This window comes from Crocuta crocuta, unplaced genomic scaffold (assembly GCF_008692635.1).
Source record: "Crocuta crocuta isolate KB4526 unplaced genomic scaffold, BGI_CrCroc_1.0 scaffold35, whole genome shotgun sequence".
Taxonomy (NCBI): Eukaryota; Metazoa; Chordata; class Mammalia; order Carnivora; family Hyaenidae; genus Crocuta; species Crocuta crocuta.
The window spans coordinates 2,020,189-2,038,606 of record NW_027530625.1 but is presented as its reverse complement, the minus strand read 5'-3'; the positions used below and the strand labels follow the sequence as shown (position 1 = coordinate 2,038,606).

At 39.7% G+C, this 18,418-nt stretch overlaps 1 pseudogene; it reads right to left on the bottom strand.

Moving 5' to 3' along the window:
• Positions 1-10,584: 10,584 nt before the first annotated feature.
• Positions 10,585-11,063, bottom strand: LOC144235052 (large ribosomal subunit protein eL21 pseudogene; annotated as a pseudogene).
• Positions 11,064-18,418: the final 7,355 nt, after the last annotated feature.

The window sequence follows — 18,418 nt, the reverse complement described above, 5'->3', positions numbered from 1 at the left end:
TAGAGACTGCTAAGAAAGAGTAGATGAATGTACTCAGTTTGATGCCAGTGATTTCAAGGGCTCCTTGAACATTTTTATACCACTCAGTTGGCTGTAGAGCCAAGTGAGAGTGTTCTGAAACTTAACATTATAACCTGTAGTATGTAGGAAAGAGCCCTAGATTGTTTGAAGTCAGGAGACCTAGAGTTGGAAGCCTTTTTTGTAAGATTTTGGGTAGTCTTTGAAGTCAGATCTAATTTGAAAAAGTTAACCTCTCTTGAACTTTTTTGAGTGTACAAAGAGGGGAAAAAGCCATATGGGAGAGTTTTGAACATTAAATGCAGTGAAGTATATAAGACACTATGCCTAGTATATAGTAGGTATATAATAAAATAAATAAGATGTAATAATAATAAATGGATATTATTTACTGCAGGAAGAAGTTTAACTGTTTAGCCTGGTATATAAGACCATTCCTGGTCTGGCCTTCTTCAACATTCTGTAATCTCTTCTGCCACTCACTATTGTGTGCTTTAAACTCTAGCTACACAAAATTACTCGTGTTTTCAGAACAAACAATGCTTTTATGCTGCTATGTCTTTGTACATGCTACTGCTTTTGCCTAGAATGCACTTTACACTTCCTCCCCCTTCTCTGCCTATTGGGAGCCTACTCCTTCAAAAATAAGCTCTAATTCCACTTTTGATTATGAAGTTTCTATTAGATCTCCCCTCATTCCCATAAATTTATCACTCCTGCTTGTGAATTCCCATTAGCACCTTGTTTGTGCTTTTTTTGTGACACTATAGATCATCTCCTGGTCTGTCTCCTTCCCAGTTTCTGGAAGACGGTGACCCTGTCTTAGTGTTTCTCTAGAATTCTTTTTTTTTTTTTTTAATATTTTTATTTATTTCTAGGAGAGAGGGAGAGAGACAGCGAGAGCAGGGTAGGGTCAGAGAGAGAGGGAGACACAGACTCCGAAACAGGCTCCAGGCTCTGAGCTGGCAGTCAGCACAGAGCCCGATGCGGGGCTCGAACCCACGAACCGCGAGATCATGACCTAAGCGAAAGTCGGACGCTTAAACAGACTAAGCCACCCAGGCGCCCCAGTGTTTCTCTAGAATTCTTGAGGGAGCAAAGTGCACTACTATATCCCACTTGCAGCTCCCTTTCAGTTTGAGTCTAGATGTGAAAAATGTGACGGTGAGGGGCGCCTGGGTGGCTTAGTCGGTTAAGCGTCTGACTTTCGGTTAGGTCATGATCTCGCGGTTCGTGGGTTCGAGCCCCGCGTTGGGCTCTGTGCTGACTGCCAGCTCAGAGCCTGGAGCCTGCTTCAGATTCTGTGTCTCCGTCTCTCTCTGACCCTCCCCTGCTCACGCTGTCTCTCTCTCTCTCTCTCTCTCTCTCCTAGAAATAAATAAAACATTAAAAAATTTTTTTAAAAAAATGTGATGGTGAATATCTTTGTTTTAAAACTCTGAGGTATAGGCAGTCCACATAGAGGTTAATCTCATTGCTCAGATTTGGACATCACCATGTGTGCAGTTTCTTTAATCCTCCTCTAGCTATCAAAATGGATTTAGCAGTTGGCATCCTCTTTTTTCTGTCTGGGGCAATTGGAGCTTTGTAGAATTTGGCCTGGAGGATCAGTGACCTTGCCTCCCCGATTTAGGATGATCCTGGGGCATAGGACTGGATGTCATTGAGGACCTAGCATGGCCTCAGTATGGGCAGTGACAGTACCAGGGGCCCTGCTTATGTTTATTCAGGAGACTGGGAATTACATTCAGCCTCTGATTTAATTTTCTGTGACACATTGAGTCTATGTTTTAGCCTACAGAACACTACAGCTGTGTCCTAATTTCTCCCCGCCCTACCTTGTGATTTTTGTATCACTACCTTTTAAGGCATTACTATTCTTGGCGGATAGTCTTGCATTGGAAGTCATCATCGCACAGTGGAAAAGACAGCTCTGAATCATCCATGTGTAAACAAAAAATCACCACTAGAACGGAACTGAGAGCAATGGCATGTGTTGGGATCAGTGGCAGGTGATCTGTTCTTGGGACTCACTTATTGGTGTTTCTCTACCAAGTGGGAGAGAGAGATCAATGAATAAGAACAGAGTTGCATAATCTGTGTAATGACCAGTCTGAAGAGCAGCAATTATAATGATAGCAACTACCATTTTGTTTCTTTATTTTTCTTTTCTTTAACATTTATTCATTTTTAAGAGGCAGATATACAGAGCAGGGGCAGAGAGAAAGGGAGGCATAGGATCTGAAGCAGCCTCCAGGATCTGAAGCAGGCTCCAGGCTCTGAGCTGTCAGCACAGAGCCCGATGCAGGGCTCAAACTTAGGAATTGTGAGATCATGACCTGAGCCAAAGTCAGACACTTAATCAACTGAGCCACTTAACCAACTGCCCCGCAACTACCATTTTCTGAGGGCCTAATCAGGATCTAGCTCAATGCTAGGTACTAGAGATAACAAAATAGGTTGGGTAAGGGACCTGTTCTGGAGAAATTTGCAGTCTATTAGGGGAGATAGATTCATAAAACTGGTTGTCATATTACAGTAAAATCAGCTTAGTAATTCCGAGAAGTACAGGGTGCTGTGAGCACTGAGGAAAGATGTGTCTGAGACTTAAGCAGTACAGGCTAGCATTTTTAAGAAAGAAATCATGTGTTTGACTTTTCTGTGTATAGTTTGGCCTTTGCCCACTTTCATAATCCATTGTTTGAGTATTTTCCCACCCCTCCCAAGCCAAGTTAGGTTCCTTCATTGTTATATATGCCTCTTGGACTTATCACGCTTGTCATACTTATCACACTTACCATTAAATGTTTCTCTACATAATTGCTTAATGTATGTCCCTTCTATTAGTCTGTAAGGGCAGAGACCATGCCAAGTCTTGTTTGCTCTGAATCCCTATCATGAAGATTGTAGGCACCCAATAAATATTTGTTGAATGAGTGAATGAACATACTCAAGAAGCCCTTGGATTGTTTCAACAGTGTATAGTGTATCCGAGGTTTAGGAAAGAACAAGCCTATAGTCTTGAGGAGGAAACATCCCATGCCGGATTAATTGTCCTCATAGGGACATTGTTAGGTGGCCAAACCTGAGTCTTTTACAAGGAAATCCCTTTGGTTCTGAGCCACAGTGCAAAGAAGACAACTCTGACACTATGCTTTCTTTTTCTTGCATTTTCTACTTTGTCAGTTTTGGACTAATGACACACAATTCCCTGAAGGAAAAAACCCACAAACCAAAAAACAAGAAGTGAGTGATAAAGTGGCTGATGTAGTTTTTTGATCCCCAGCATCTCACCCAACAGCTCCTTACTCAAACTCAGTAAGTGATTGTTTTTCTTTGAAACTGCCAACTTTGCAAAGGCACTGGAGTAAGCGAGGTATTTCTCCAGGTTCAGTCAGCATGTATTGAGTATACCAGATGTGAGGCTGAACCTTTTTATTGTTCTTTCTTTTTGACTTTTGAGGGTCAGAGTTTAGAATTGACCTGGGCAGGATTTGTGCCTGCCATGAGGAGGGGCTGGTGAGACTCTTTTTTTAGGAGTGTATCTGTCATTAGCTCAACCATTCTATCCCTTACATCTAAAAAAGTACCAGTTGCATAACAGTAAGTACTCAACTCAGTAAGTATTTGAGTGAATGCATCTGTGGCCTTCGTAGCACACAGGCTGTACCACCTTGGCCTCTGTTTACTTTTTTTCAGGCAGATATCACTTTCCTCTCTTCTCACCAGGACACTTCCCACCTTTACTCATAGTAATTGTCCTTATACTTCCTTAACAGTCAGAAAAGATACTGAAATTTCTTCTATTTGCCTTTTGGGGGTTGCTGAGTCCTTGATTAGGTGGAAAGATGGCTTATGGAATTGATACTGAAACAACTCAAAACATAGCTTGGCTGGAAAGGTGTGTTGTTCTGTCTTTTGTTTAGCCTGTCTGGAAATATTAAGGCTTAGAAAATCCTAGAACATCATAGCTGAAAGATATCCCTGTATCAGTATCAATATGTCCCACAACTTTCTCATTATGCAGATGAGAAAGCTGAGCCCCAGAGAGGTATACTATGCAGAAGATTATCTAGAACCTAGTCCTGATCACATTGCTTTTTTTTTTTTTTTTTTTTTAAGATTAAATAGCTCTGGAAGGAAGAGCTCATTCACAAAAAGGCAAAACTTTTAAAAATGGGCTTGTGTTGAAGCAGTAATTCCAGATCACATGACATTTCTGTTATAAGTCTGTTAAAAGCAGCACTTTGCAAATTTGGGAAGATTTCACAGTCCTCACAAATCTTAAGAATTCCAGACCCTTGTCCTAGTCCAAAAATAAAGCAGTAGCTGTTGGGATTGAATAGGTTTCAGTTTTTCATTTTTACAGAAACAAGTGCCAGTAGAGTTGCAGTGATCTTTGGGGAGAGGTTCTTGGCCCCATTTTCCCTACAATGTATGCATCTGACAGCTGGCTCATCATTCTATTTTTAGACATAATCTATGGGATTACAGAGTGGTTTCACTTCTTTTAAAGCTGTGCTGTAGAAATGCAAGCTATGTAGAAAGTGGTTGTGCTTTGGAGCAATTTGGAGACTAGTTCATAAGTTAAAATCTTTTAATTTAATCGACTTATATAGCTTCCTTTATCCAGATATTTTACCATAAAATCAACCTCCAGTTGTGACTGTATTCTAACTAATTTGAAAAACATAAATGCTAAAATGCAGAAATACTAGAAGTGGAAATAATTTTTTGCTACTTTAGATCATATAACTAATTTTCATTTTCTTCTCTCTTGGTCTTAGGAGGGACAGTAGACATTCTTTTAAAAATTTTTTTTAATGTTTATTTATTTCTGAGAAAGAGACAAGAGTACAAGTGAGGGAGGAGCAGAGAGAGAGGGAGACACAAAATGCGAAGCTGGCTCCAGGTTCTAAGCTGTCAGCACAGAGCCCGACTCACGGCTCGAACTCAGGAACCACGAGATCGTGACCTGAGCTGAAGTTGGACACTTAACCGACTGAGCCACCCAGGTGCCCCTAGACATTCTTTATAGGGCTTTAAAACCAATTCATAACAAGCATTTATTAAGCACCTACTACCATTTATTGTAAAGAAATTCGTATCCCAGCAACTGTACTTGCCCGATATATTCATTTACTTTCTAATAACCATAAAAGGTAAAGGATGGTGTCCCTATTCTTTTTTCTTTTTTTAAAATTTTTTAAATGTTTTTTTTATTTCTGAGAGAGAGAGAGAGAGAGACAGCGTGAGTAGGGGAGGGTCAGAGGGTGGGGGAGACATAGAATCTGAAACGGGCTCCGAGCTGGCTGTCAGCACAGAGCCCGACGCGGGGCTCGAACCCACGAACCTTGAGATCATGACCTGAGCCAAAGTCGGACGCTTAACCGACTGAACCACCAGGCGCCCTGGTGTCCCTATTTTGTATGAGAAGCTGAGACTTTAAGCAATTGAATAATTTACCTAAAGGTCAAAAGTATGAAATAGAGCAAGAATTGGAACACAGGTCTTTCTGATCTCAATGCTCTTTCCTTATGGTCGGCAACCTCTACTAGTTTTTAAGAAGAAGCTGACTAGGGCCGCCTGGCTAGCTCAGTCAGAAGAGCATGCATCTCTTGATCTTGGGATTGTGAGTTTGAACCCTGTGATGAGTATAGAGATTACTTAAATAAGTAAACGTAAAAAAGAAGCAGCTGATTGGCACAACTAGAATGGCTAACTTCAGAAAGGTATAATGATTCAAAATATAATTTTGGGGGATATTATGTAGGTACTGTAATGTAAAATAGAATTCACATATAGCTCTGTGATCATACTTGTTTCGATTTCAAACTGTCATTTTGCAGGGTCTGTGAGTGAAAAAATTTAGAAAACATGGTTTACTACTTTAGCATCTCAAAAGTTTTCTGGAAAACCCTCTTGCTTTTAGTTCACAGAGTGTTTAACAATTTAACAAATGGTAAATGAGCTAAAGTTGCCATAAAATTTGGAGGAAAAAACCCATATCACTGGAGGTTAATCTTACCTGTGCTAGTGACTACTTTTATCTAAAATAGCCACACCAATGATTTAGAACTGGGCAGGCATGACTTTATCATTCTTTACATTTGAATGTCTAAGAAGCTACAGCTACAGTATGTGTGTTTATCCAACACTGTACACAGAATGATGTGTTAAGACAACAGGAAGAAACCATTCTGTTCTCCCAGGAAATGGTGAAAGTTAGAAGCAGCAGTGCATCTCAAGAAAGTGAGAGGCCTAACAGATCAGACTTTGATAGCTTTGGGAAATGGCCTTGAGAAAGGAAAAAACACTCAAAACGTAGACTTAGGTCATCAGTTCTGCCTACTTGGGGCATTTAACTCCCATTTTGAGCTTCAGTTTCTTCATTGTGATAAAATGGGATAATGAATGGTATCTTCTTGCAGAATGATTGTGAAAATAATGATTTTGTGGATTTTTAATAATCAGGATTTAAAGATCAATGATAACTCTTAAAGAGTATGTTTTGAAACTACTTGACTTATAACATTTTACTAGTGATGTAATTCCAACAATAATTACTGTTTAAATAACCAGCAGTCATGCTGTGTTTCAGGAAAATACTTTCTAAGCAACTGGTTTCTACTTGACCTATTTTAATGTAGGTGAGATTGAATTTATTTGGCCCAATAGTAAACACTTCTTGTTTCCTTACTCATTATCATCATTCTGCAGATTCCTGTCCTTGGTTGGTAGGCTGTGCACAACAGTACAAAATGTAGAATTAGTTTCCCCTGTTAAGTGTATGCAGTTGTGGTAGGAAGAACATGGATTAAGGACAGATCTGGAAAGGCCATCTGATGTGGGTAAAGGGAAGTAACTGCATCAGACAAAGGCCTTTTGGCCTAGCTGTGGCTTGACTTGTCACTTGCACTTGAGGTAGCCAACGCAAGGAGAATGTGCTGACCTACTAAAATTAAAAACAAAGGCCAAACATGGTTCCCTCCAACACCATCTTTACCCCATTTATATTTAGTTCATTGGGATCACTGCACTTTCTGTTGCTTTCCTTTAAAACAAAACAAAACAAAACAAAACAAAACACTCTTGGGACACCTGTCTGGTTCATTCAGTAGAGCATGTGATTCTTGATCTCAGGATCATAAGTTCAAGCTCCATGTTGGACATAGAGCTTACTTAAAAAACAGAAAAAAACAAAAACCCCTCTCCTGCTTGTGAAGATGTTGCTCTTTACTTCCAATCTGTTGCTATTATGGAACTGCTCACTTTGACATTCACAGGAAACCCCTCAGCCTGTGGATTTCCAAAGCCTGCAATCATCTAGTGCCGCTTGTGTTCTACCCTTTAAACTTTTTGCCATCCCACCTCTAAAAGTGAATGGAGGAAGGGAAAGAGGTACGTCACCTACACTTTTTTTTTTTAATGTTTATTTATTTTTGAGAGAGAAAAAGAGTACAAGCGGTTGTACGGATAGAAAGAGGGGGGACACAGGCAGGATCCAAAGCATGCTCTCTGCTGACAGCAGCCAGCCCAGTGTGGGGCTCAAACTCACAAACTGAGATCATGACCTGAGCTGAAGTCAGATGCTTAAGCCACCCAGACGCCACCCCCCACTTTTTTTCAAATAACGTAGAGACTATTTAATATGTGTCTATTCTCTAGTCTGAAATGGGTGGCTCAGTGGTATCCATCTGATCCCAGCTATACCATATTCTAGTTGTGTGATCTATGCCAAAACATGTCATCTCAGAGCTCAGTTTTGTCATTTGCAGAAATGGGAAACATTATTTTTATCTTATTGGTGTTAAGTGTTGAATAAAGCAATATATGTGAAAACACCTAGTACAGTGCTATTAGCACACGGGAAGTACTCAATAAATATTGTATTCTTGGGGCACATGGGTGGCTCAGTTAGTTAAGCATCCAATTCTTGGTTTCTGCTCAGGTCATGATCTCGTGGTTCGTGAGTTCAAGCCCTGCATTGGGCTCCATGCTGATGGTGGGGAGCCTGCTTGGAATTCTCTCTCCCTCTCTCTTCCCCTCCATTGCTTGCTCTCTCTCTCAAATCAACTATAAAAAATTTTTTAAATATGTAAATCGTATTCTTGTCTTCCAAGAGTGTTTTCTAGGTAGAACAATAGTGATTCTTGGACTTAGCCAACAATGCATGTATTAATCACTGTATTATTCTTTCCTGTAAGGACAGCTTCTCAATCTTTGTCCTCAGATTCCATTTTATTATTGAGAAAAACTTTTTTAAGTTCCAGGCAACCCGCCTAAAAGTGATTTGGGGAACATATCAAGATCTGTTATGCTGGAGCAAAAAATCTCCAGAGATAAACCTCTGGTTTTATGCATGACATTTCTGTTTATTAGAGCATAGGATGGTCACTGTTACTTCTAAACAAAACTGTATCCTAGTTGTATTAGGATTCTCCAGAAAAACAGAACCAACATGGTATATGTTGGTGGGTAGGTAGGTAGGTAGAAATTTATTATAAGGAAATACTCACATGATTTTGGAGTGAGCCAGTAAGTTGGAGACCCAGGAAAGCCACTGCTGCAGTTCCACTCCAAAGGCTGGCAGGCTAGAGACCCAAGAGAGCTGATTTCCTAGTTCAAGTTCAAAGTTAGTCTCCTGGAGAATTCTTTCTTGCTCAAGGGAAGACGTCTAGTCTTTTGTTCTGTTTAAGCCTTGAGTGATTGGATGTGGACCACCCAGCCTTGTCAAAGGCTATCTACTTTACTTAAAATCCACCAATTTAAATGTTACTCTCATCCAAAAATACTTTCCTGGAAACACCCAGATCCAGATACCCAATGACCTAGCCAAGTTGACACATAAAATTAACTGTCCCACTAGATTTAATGAAGAACACAAGATGAGAGATCCCTGTCAATATTGGTCATCATTTTTGTGCCTCTTAATAATAATATGATTACAGCTCTTTTCAAAGTACTTTCACATACATTACCTCAAGAGAACGTCATAGCATCACTTGAGCAACTTCAAGTGAGGTTATCAGAGTAGAGATAAAAGCCATTTGTCTGAAGAGGGTACCAAGACTGAGACAGATTAGGAGACTTGGCTCAATGTCTCACAGCTACTGAGTGGCAGAGCTACAATTTGCCCAAAGCCTGTAACTTTAAGCCCAGGTATTTACCTCTGGGCCATTCTCTCTTGTAGCAACTGGGGAATTCTGGAAATGGTTTTGAGAGGCTAGTGACTTTTCTTCTTGCAGCTAGTATGATACTCCTCCTTGGAACCATTTTGTGAAAGAAAGTTAACAAAATATATGTTGGTGGAACCTAAAGCTCCTTTTTTCAGATGACTCTAATGACGCTCTGAGGCAGAAAGAGAGGGTGGGGGACAGAGGGAAACAAAGTGGGGGGAGGGAGGAAGGACGTTAGTAGCAAAAAGAGTAATGTCAAAAAGTAATTAGAGCAGGACAAATGGATTGTGCTGCCATGTTCAAGGCTGTTATTTCTGTAGGCAGTGAGGAGGAAGGGCACTAATGCAATGTGACGGATCTGGAGCAAAACCCAGGGCACTGCGCAAACTGCAGAGACTCAACCAATGGCAAGGCTCAAATCACAAGGTTTGATTGAACAATATTTAATATCTCAAAGAGTTGTTTCATGTTGTTTGGAAAAACTATTGTGTCAGGGGACCTACTTTCTTGATTTCAGCTTTTGGGAAACAGCTTCATACTTCTATGTAGGTAGTCAGTGTGTCCTAGGATATCTCCCACCCCAGCATTGTGTCTTTGCACATCCCCATGATAGGCAGGCACATGATACCAACAGGGATTTTGGAAGAAGAGATGCCTAATACGAAACTAATTGGGGTATTACCTTTTGACAAGGAGAATGAAATAAAATATTATCTATATTCAACTTGGTATTGGAAAATTGACCTATGAAATGGCAGAAAGTAGTAGTCTCATCTAAAGACAGGGTGCTTTGATTTGCTAGCCTAGCCAGTCTGTGCCTAGGATCCCACTGCTGCCACCATGTACAAGGGAACTGCTATAGCCCTCAAGAAAAATAGAACTTCATTTGCCGAGAAGGAGATCTTCACAAAAGATTGACTCTCTCCTCTGTAAGTCACCATACCTTAGAAGTCTGTTATTGATTGCTGCCACCACTGTGGCATGTTAGTTAAGAGCTTGTGCCTTAGTACTCAGACATTCTTGGGTTCATAATCTAGCTCTGCCCTTTGTGAGCTGTTATATCTTGGGACAATTACTTAACCTCTCTGAGCCTCAATTTATCTCTAAAATGAGGATAAGAAGCTTACTTCCAAACATCTTACAAGATTTTGGTGACATGATACATAAAACATTTATTAGCACTGGTGCCAGGCACAAAGGTCCCAGGAGGAGCAGGAAGAAAAGGCTTCAGTGGGGAGTTTGACATCTGTTCTTCAACTCTCTGGTGTAAGCAGACATAAATGGTTTTTCTCTTAAGACCCCTCAGTATAGCCGAGATAGGGCTAGAACGATTAAACCAAGCTTTCTTCTTCTTCTTTTTTTTTTTTTTCTCTTTACAGTTTTGAGGTCTTTTATTTTATATTTTTACATTTATCATGCCATGAACTCATAAGGAATGGGCTCCAGCAGCTCAGGCTCCTTTCCATTGGTTCTCACGAAGTGTGCTTCTCTGGGCGGGGCAGGCTGGCGCTTCAGCTGAACCCAAGTACCCTTCTCCTTAGCTTCCTTCTTTTTCTGATCATTTTCTTTCACACGCTTCAGGAAGCTGTCTCGGCTCTTTGAGTGCTTAATATGCTCAATACGTACATTAATTCTCTTAGCAAGAATCTTTCCCTTAACTTGCTTGTTTACGACGATGCCAGCAGTTTTGCCGTGGTAACATTTGTGGGGCATCCCTTTTTGAACAGTGCCCATTTCCTTGATGTCCACAGTATCACCTTTCTTGTAGATTCGCATGTATGTTGCCAAAGGAACAACTCCATGTTTCCTAAAAGGCCTAGAGAACATGTAGCGAGTGCCCCTCCTCTTTCCCTTTGTGTTGATCATTCTGGCGAATTACTGGAAGATGGTGGTTCCGGCCGCCCAAGCTTTCTTCTTAAAATTTTTTCATGTTTAGTTATTTTGAGAGAGGGAGGCCTCTAAGAACTGTTTTCCTTTTTTTTTTTTTTTTTTTTTTAAAGCCAGCCCCAGGGAGGAGCAGAGAGAGAGAGAGAGAGAATCCAGGCTGCCAGCATGGAGCCTGACATGGGGCTCAAATTTATGAACCACGAGATCATGACCTGAGTTGAAGTCAAGAGTCGGACACTTAACTGACTGAGCCAACCAGGCACCCCGTGAGCTGTTTTCCAAGGTTTCTTTCTCTGTGTATAAAATCATGTAAAAATTAAACCCACTTGTCCATGGTGCCTTTCTTGTTCAGGATCTACATCTCTAAAAGAAGGCCCCAGGAGCTGGAGTTGAGCTACTTCCTGCTTTTTGGTTAGATTTTTCAGTACTTTTCTTGGTCTGCCCAGAATTCCAAAACCCTGTTTGTTTATGGCCTGTGGCTTTTTCCTGTTGATCTCAGCTTCTCTCTAAGCCCAGATCATAGTAAATATCTGGTATGAAGACAAAAATAAATCCCAGATAACTTAGAGTGGTCCAGAATTTGTAATTTCCTGATCTTCTATCTTTTTTTAGTTTACCAGTTATTTCTGGGACTTTTTCCCCCCATAGACTATGATTACGTAAAATTATCTCAGTTGTCAGCCCAAATGTCCACTGACTGGTGAATGGCAAAGAAGAAGTAATATATCTACCATGGAATATTACTCAGCCGATACCACGTCACACCAGTCAGAGTGGCTAAAATGAGCAAATCAGAGAACTCTAGATGCTGGCGAGGATGTGGAGAAATGGGCACCCTCCTACACTGTTGGTGGGAATGTAAACTGGTGCAGCGCCTCTGGAAAACAGTGTGGGGATTCCTCAAAAAATTAACAGTAGAACTCCCCTATGACCCTGCAATAGCACTGCTAGGAATTTACCCAAACGATACAAGAGTGCTGATGCATAGGGGCACAGGTACCCCAGTGTTCATAGCAGCACTCTCAACAATTGCCAAAACATGGAAAGAGCCTAAGTGTCCATCAACGGATGAATGGATCAGGAAGATGTGGTTTATCTATATGATGGAATACTACATGGCAATGAGAAAGAATGAAATCTTGCCATGTGTAGCAACATGGATCGAACTTGAGGGTGTTATGCTGAGCGAAATAAGTCAGGCAGAGAATAACAGACACCATATGTTTGCACGTATAGGAGGATTAGGAGGAACTTAACGAAGGACCATGGGGGAGAAGAAGGGGAAAATTAGTAGTGGGGAGGGAGGGAGACAAACCATGAGAGACTCTTGAATGCTGAGAACAAACTGAGGGCAGATGGGGTGGTGGGAGAGGAAGGGGAGTGATGAGCATGGAGGAGGGCACTTGTGGGGATGAGCATTGGGTGTTATATGGAAATCAACTCGACAATAAACTATTTAAAAGGAATATTACTCAGCCATCAAAAAGAATGAAATCTTGCCATTTGTAATAACATGGCTGGAGCTAGAGTATATTATGCTATACAGTCAGAGAAAGACAGATACCATATGATTTTACTGATACATGGAATTTAAGAAACAAAACTGATGAACATGGTGGGGAGGGGTAGAGAGAGGGAAACAAACCATAAGAAACTCTTAATGATAGAGAACAAGTTGAGGCTTGATGGAAGGAGGTGGGTGAGAGATAGGCTAGACGGGGGATGGGTACTTATTATGGAGGGCACTTATTAAGATGAGCACTGGGTGTTGTATGTAAGTGATGAATCACTGAATAATACTTTTAAAACCAATATTGTACTGTATGTTAACTAACTAGAATTTAAATAAAATTTTGAAAAGAAAAAATTATCTCAGTTGCCAAGATATAGTGCTGAGTGTTATTCAAGAGCCCTGATCTTTTTAGCAGTGATCAACAGAAAATGCCAAGGCAGCTGCCATTTTGCCTGTTCAAACTTATTTTTCCATCTTTAAATTGGGAGTCAGGGAGATCCACTCACATTCTCAACCCAGGTCAGAACCAGTTCACACAGAACCAGTTCTTTCTTACTGCAGTTCTCTGCATGTAGTCAGCAAAATAAGGAAAATATAAAATGTGGGAAAGTATTGGTTGATCATACTGGGCTTTTGTTGCTTTCCTAGTTGCTTTCCTGGTGCCGGAAAGGCCTATAGAGACTGCTGATGCAGGTGGCCTTTTTATAGCAAAAATGGTTGCCAAAAATAAGCCATCTGGCAAAAAAAGAATATGCCATATGACTTATGGTTTGAATTTTATCTCTTGTCCTTTCTAGTCTTTCTGTACAAGATGAAATGCAGGATGTATTTATAATAATGTTCAAATTAAGCTTTTTGAAATTTACTATTATTTTTGATAGATATTAGAAGCATATATTAAATCCCCACTATGTGCTGACCATTTTTTGAGATACTGAAGTGGAAATTTCTTGTTGCTTCTGGTAACAGTCTCACGTTTAGCCAGAGTGTGTAAGGGGGAAAAGCAACTTTAATAAAAAGTTTCTTAAATGCAAATTTATTCAGAAAGTTAAAGAATTAAAAAACAAAAAACTCCTGTCCTTCAGTATTAAGCCAAAGTATGATCAGTGTATGGTGGTTATCCCTGGAATCTTAGAGTTTTTCATATTTATTGATTTGGTTATATTTTAGACCTGGGCTCCAGATGCTTTACTTGCTAGCAGTGGTGATGCGCTAATTATGCAACTTCTCTGAGCATCATTTTTCTTTTTTCTTTGAAAGGCATGGTCCTTATTTTGTATACTTGATGTGATGTTTGTGAGGGTCAAATAGGATAATGCAAGTGAATGTCCATTTCTAAGGAGCAAGGCATTTTCTGAGAATAAATTAATGCATGGTTCAAGGGATCTTTTTTCCCCAACTTTTTTTTAACAACTTCATTGAGGCATATTTTATTTATATACTTCACTCTGATTGTACAATTCAGTAATGTTGAATAGATTTACCCAAGTTGTGTAACCATTCCCGTAAGTCAGTTTTAGAGCATTTGTATCATCCCAGTAAGACCCCTCGTTCTCTTGTTGTTAATCCTATTCCCAGCTCCTTTTCCAGGTAATCCTGATCTGTCTCTATAGATTTGCCTTTTCCGAACATGTCCTATAAGTGAAATCATTTAATATGTGTTCTTTGTGTCATGTTTCTTTGGCTTAGCATGATGGCTTTGAGGTTTGTCCATGTCATAGCAAATATGAGTAGTTCTTTCTGTTGCTGAATAGTATTCCATTGTATCTATACACACACACACACACACACACACACACACACACACACCTTATTACATTTTGTTTATTCATCAGGAGCTGGACATTTAGATTGTTTCCAGTGTTTTATTATGATAACGCTATGATCGTTTACATACAAGTCTTTGTGTAGACGTATGTTTTTATTTCTTTTGAGTATAAGGATACCTTTTTAATTATAAAAGTAATACCTGCTTGTTCTGAAAAATTCTTTATATACAGAAGTATAAATTTGCTGCATTAGTCACCTCCCTAATTATGCTTCCAGATGTGATGGTGGTAGTAATGAACAGTAGTAATGACTGTCATCATCTTCTGAGTGTTCTGAGCATTTGCTGCATGCCAGGCACTGTTCTGATGTGTTTGTGTGTGCATGTTCAATTCAATTTGATTATTTCATATATAGATAAACTTGATACTCTTTCCCCCCATTTTATAGATGTGGAAACTGAAGATTAAGGATTCATTGTAAAGTCTTATTTCTAGTAGGTGGCAAAGCTTGTACAGTTTGTTGTAATGTCTTCCAAACTTTCCAAAATATGCAGTTTTTGAAAGCAAAAGTTATATACTTACTTTATTCTGTAGCTTTCTTTAATTTTATTTAATTTGTTGCAGAAATTATTTCATGGCAGATTTATAAAATCTCATTATTTTTTGTGGTTACATGAATGGATATGCCAGGATTTGGTTAATTCATCTGTTGTCAGTGGATATTAGGTTGCTTTTATTTCTTCTCTATTATGAACAGGGCTGCAGTGAATATCCTTGTATAATACTTAGCTTACTTGTGACATTACTTTTGCAAATCCTGGAAGTGAAATTACCAAATACATTTAGATTTTGATGTTGTTAAATTCCCCTCCCCTCCGAAAGATGGTAAATAACATCCTCCTACCCCCTAATTCCCTTAACCCTGCAATCAGGAGAGAAGAGAGAGAGCCTTCTCCTGAGGGTTTTCCTGCCCTCATCAGTGCTACATCATTATCTCTGTAATGTAGGTTACAATCATAAAAATGTTTCAGAGAGAAGTTAACGTATCAAGGGGGGGCAGTGGTGAATAGCTGGTAGAGCAACAGTAGTTTCTAGCCTTTTGATAGGTAAGGATTGGCATTTATCTAGGCTCTCAAGAGCTGCAGTATTGTTCAGGTTACTTTAGAATGACTCACCTGGTTGGTCATCGGAAATGAACACTGACACATTTCAGCCACAGCAGTTTCCATTTTCTTTGTCGTGTACCCTACATACTATGGCCTGCTGGCTTCTTTCACCTCATGGCTGCCTGCAGTCTTCTTGCCTGGCCTCCCACTTAGTTTAAAGTGAAGCTGAGAAGATGATAGACAAGAACTTGGACATCTGTGTTAGGTAAATGTTCATCCTTTCCATTCTTTCTTTTAATAAAACTGCCAGAATGAGGCCAGCAGCTTAGTACTACTCTTTTTCAGTCTCCCCAGGAGTAAGTCTCCAATCATGTCTGTTGCTGGGAGGATCCCAGTTGGCATGGTCCCTGTGGCCAGTATAGCACTATCTATACACCTCTCTAAGGGGGAGGTAAGTTTGCCACTTTGGTGCCAGTAAAGAAATCAAAGACACAAGTGTTGGATCTTGTTAGTTGTGGATGATCCTGTTATTCTGCAGGAGCCAGCACCTACCACACCTTACAGATCTTGGGAATCCTAGTTGGCACTACCATGTAGATTTTGCTTTTGTCTTTTGACCATCCCTTCCCTCTCCAGTTGTCCTGCTTGGTGTCTTCATTCTGAGGCCCTGTTAGTTTGGGGGATGCTGCCCTCTTCTGGTAGACTGCAGGATATCCACAGTAGTTTGGATAGGTGTGATTATTCAGGGAATTGACAAGGCCGTATGGAATCAGTCATAAAGCTTTCTGTAGTCTCCAACTTCATGAACCAGTTCTAAGACTTTGCTATGAAAATAATTTAGCAGGCATTAGAAAATATACAAGTATAGAGATTTTTACTGTAATAGTATCTATAGTGGTAAAATAATAAAACCTAGATATCTAGAATTTGAGCTTTATAGCTGCTAAAATTGGCTATATAAATGACAACATGGAAGAATGAAAATATTTATCACAGAACAAAAGCCATGTAGAAATATACTAATCGCAGCTGTGGGAGATATCTCTTATGTAGGATGATGGCTAATCTGCAATCTTCAAAACTAGTTGTATAAAGCTAGGATGATTCCCTTTGATATTTCACTTATGTTGTTAGTAAAACGGTATGCCCGTACATTCCTTAGTGTTGTTATGTGTACACACACGCGCACACACACACACGTCATTCTTTTCTCCTGAAACAAATACCTGACATTTGACTGGCCTGCTACAAACATCTCTATGGTGTGTGAGCCTTCTCCAGACCTGATTTTTCTGGGACAGTAAGGTGGTACCTAAAACAGGCAGCCCTGCTGTAACAGGAATTTTCTAGGCAGTCTTTTTACTCATGGCATCTTTTATAATAGAGGAGAGCCGATAGAATATAAACATTATTTTGTGTGATTTGATGAGGGCCTGACTGGCCTCTGTGGTGTGGGTCTCTACACCTCAAATGATGCCCAGTGGACTGGTGACAGTCTACAAGTTAACTGATCTTTCTGAGAATTTTCTTTTTGTAAAGAGCCTTAAGGAGGGAAAGGAGACTTTTGAAAAACCAAAACTTCTATTTTCTGAAATTAAGCATCTCATCATACAACATTTGGATGGGAACGAAAAATATCAACTCATATAGCTTAATCCTTTTTATTTAACAAGTAAATTACTCAGTTTTTAATAGGGGCAGGACTAGGATAAGGCAAAGGAGATACCTACGCTGCAAAATTTAAGACAACATTCATTATCAGGGTCATGCAAGTGCAAAGATTAGCCCTGTTTCTTAAACAGTCCCTACATGTCAGTACCTACTGTGTCAGGCCTTTTGCTCTCAACTCTAGGGAAAACATCATTCCTGATATGATAGGATAGATTATTCATAACCCTTTCACAGACTGAGCCTAGGGCTCCGGGGTCCTGCAAGAAGCTGTTAGGTTGAGCAGGTTTTGATCAATCACTTGGCTTTTAGCTGCAGGTTTAACACAAGGAGGGGTAGCTCACTAATGAGTTAATTCTTAAAAGTGTGTTTTGTACTTGAGATAGTCTGACTGTTCCTGTGAAATCAACAGATTGTTACAGATTTATCTGAAAATCACTTCCAGCTGTATTACCTACCTTCCTCTGACCCCCTGCCCCAAGATGTACTTTGCTGTCCTTCAGCCCACTTTCAAAAGGATCTTAACACCAGGATAATGCCTGCATTGGTGTGCTAGAGATTGTGTCCAAGTCGTTGGGTGAAGAGGTGGTCAAGGGAGGCCTCTGCAGGTGATCAGAAATGGATTGCCTGTGTACTGCCTGACTTCATTCTGGGCACATAGCAGAGGGGAGGGAGGATGATTGACTGATAGCCTGACTAAAATCCAGAATGAGTTGCAAAGTGACCAGGTAAGATAGAAAAAGTCTGGTTTCTTCTCTCCTTAATCACTTCTCCATTTCTTGGCTTTTCCTATATTAATGAATATTTTCTTCTACCTTTAAAAAATTATAACATCTTCCAATGATTATCCTCATACATATATCTTTGTGAACATGTATGAGTATTTCTATAAATAGAGTAGTAAAAGTGAGGTCCTTGGGTCAAAATGTGTGCACAGTTTGAATCTTGATAGATACTGTAAGCTGTATTCAAATGGTGTATCAGTCACTGACAAAGTATAAGCAACTTTTGTATTTTCTCAGACCTTCTCCAACACTGAAATATTCTCAGCATTTTAAATTTTTTTGCCAATTTGGTGGATGAGATATATAATAGTGTATAATAGTTGCTTTACTTTGTGTTTTTATTAGTGACCTTTTTGTTATTATTCATATTATAATCAAGGCATCTTTGCTTGTCTTTTTCTTACTGATTTGTAGGGTTTTATGTTTATCAATATGTGTGTGTTTGGGTGTTTGCGTTTTAGAAATTAGATATTTATATAAATGCAAATATGAC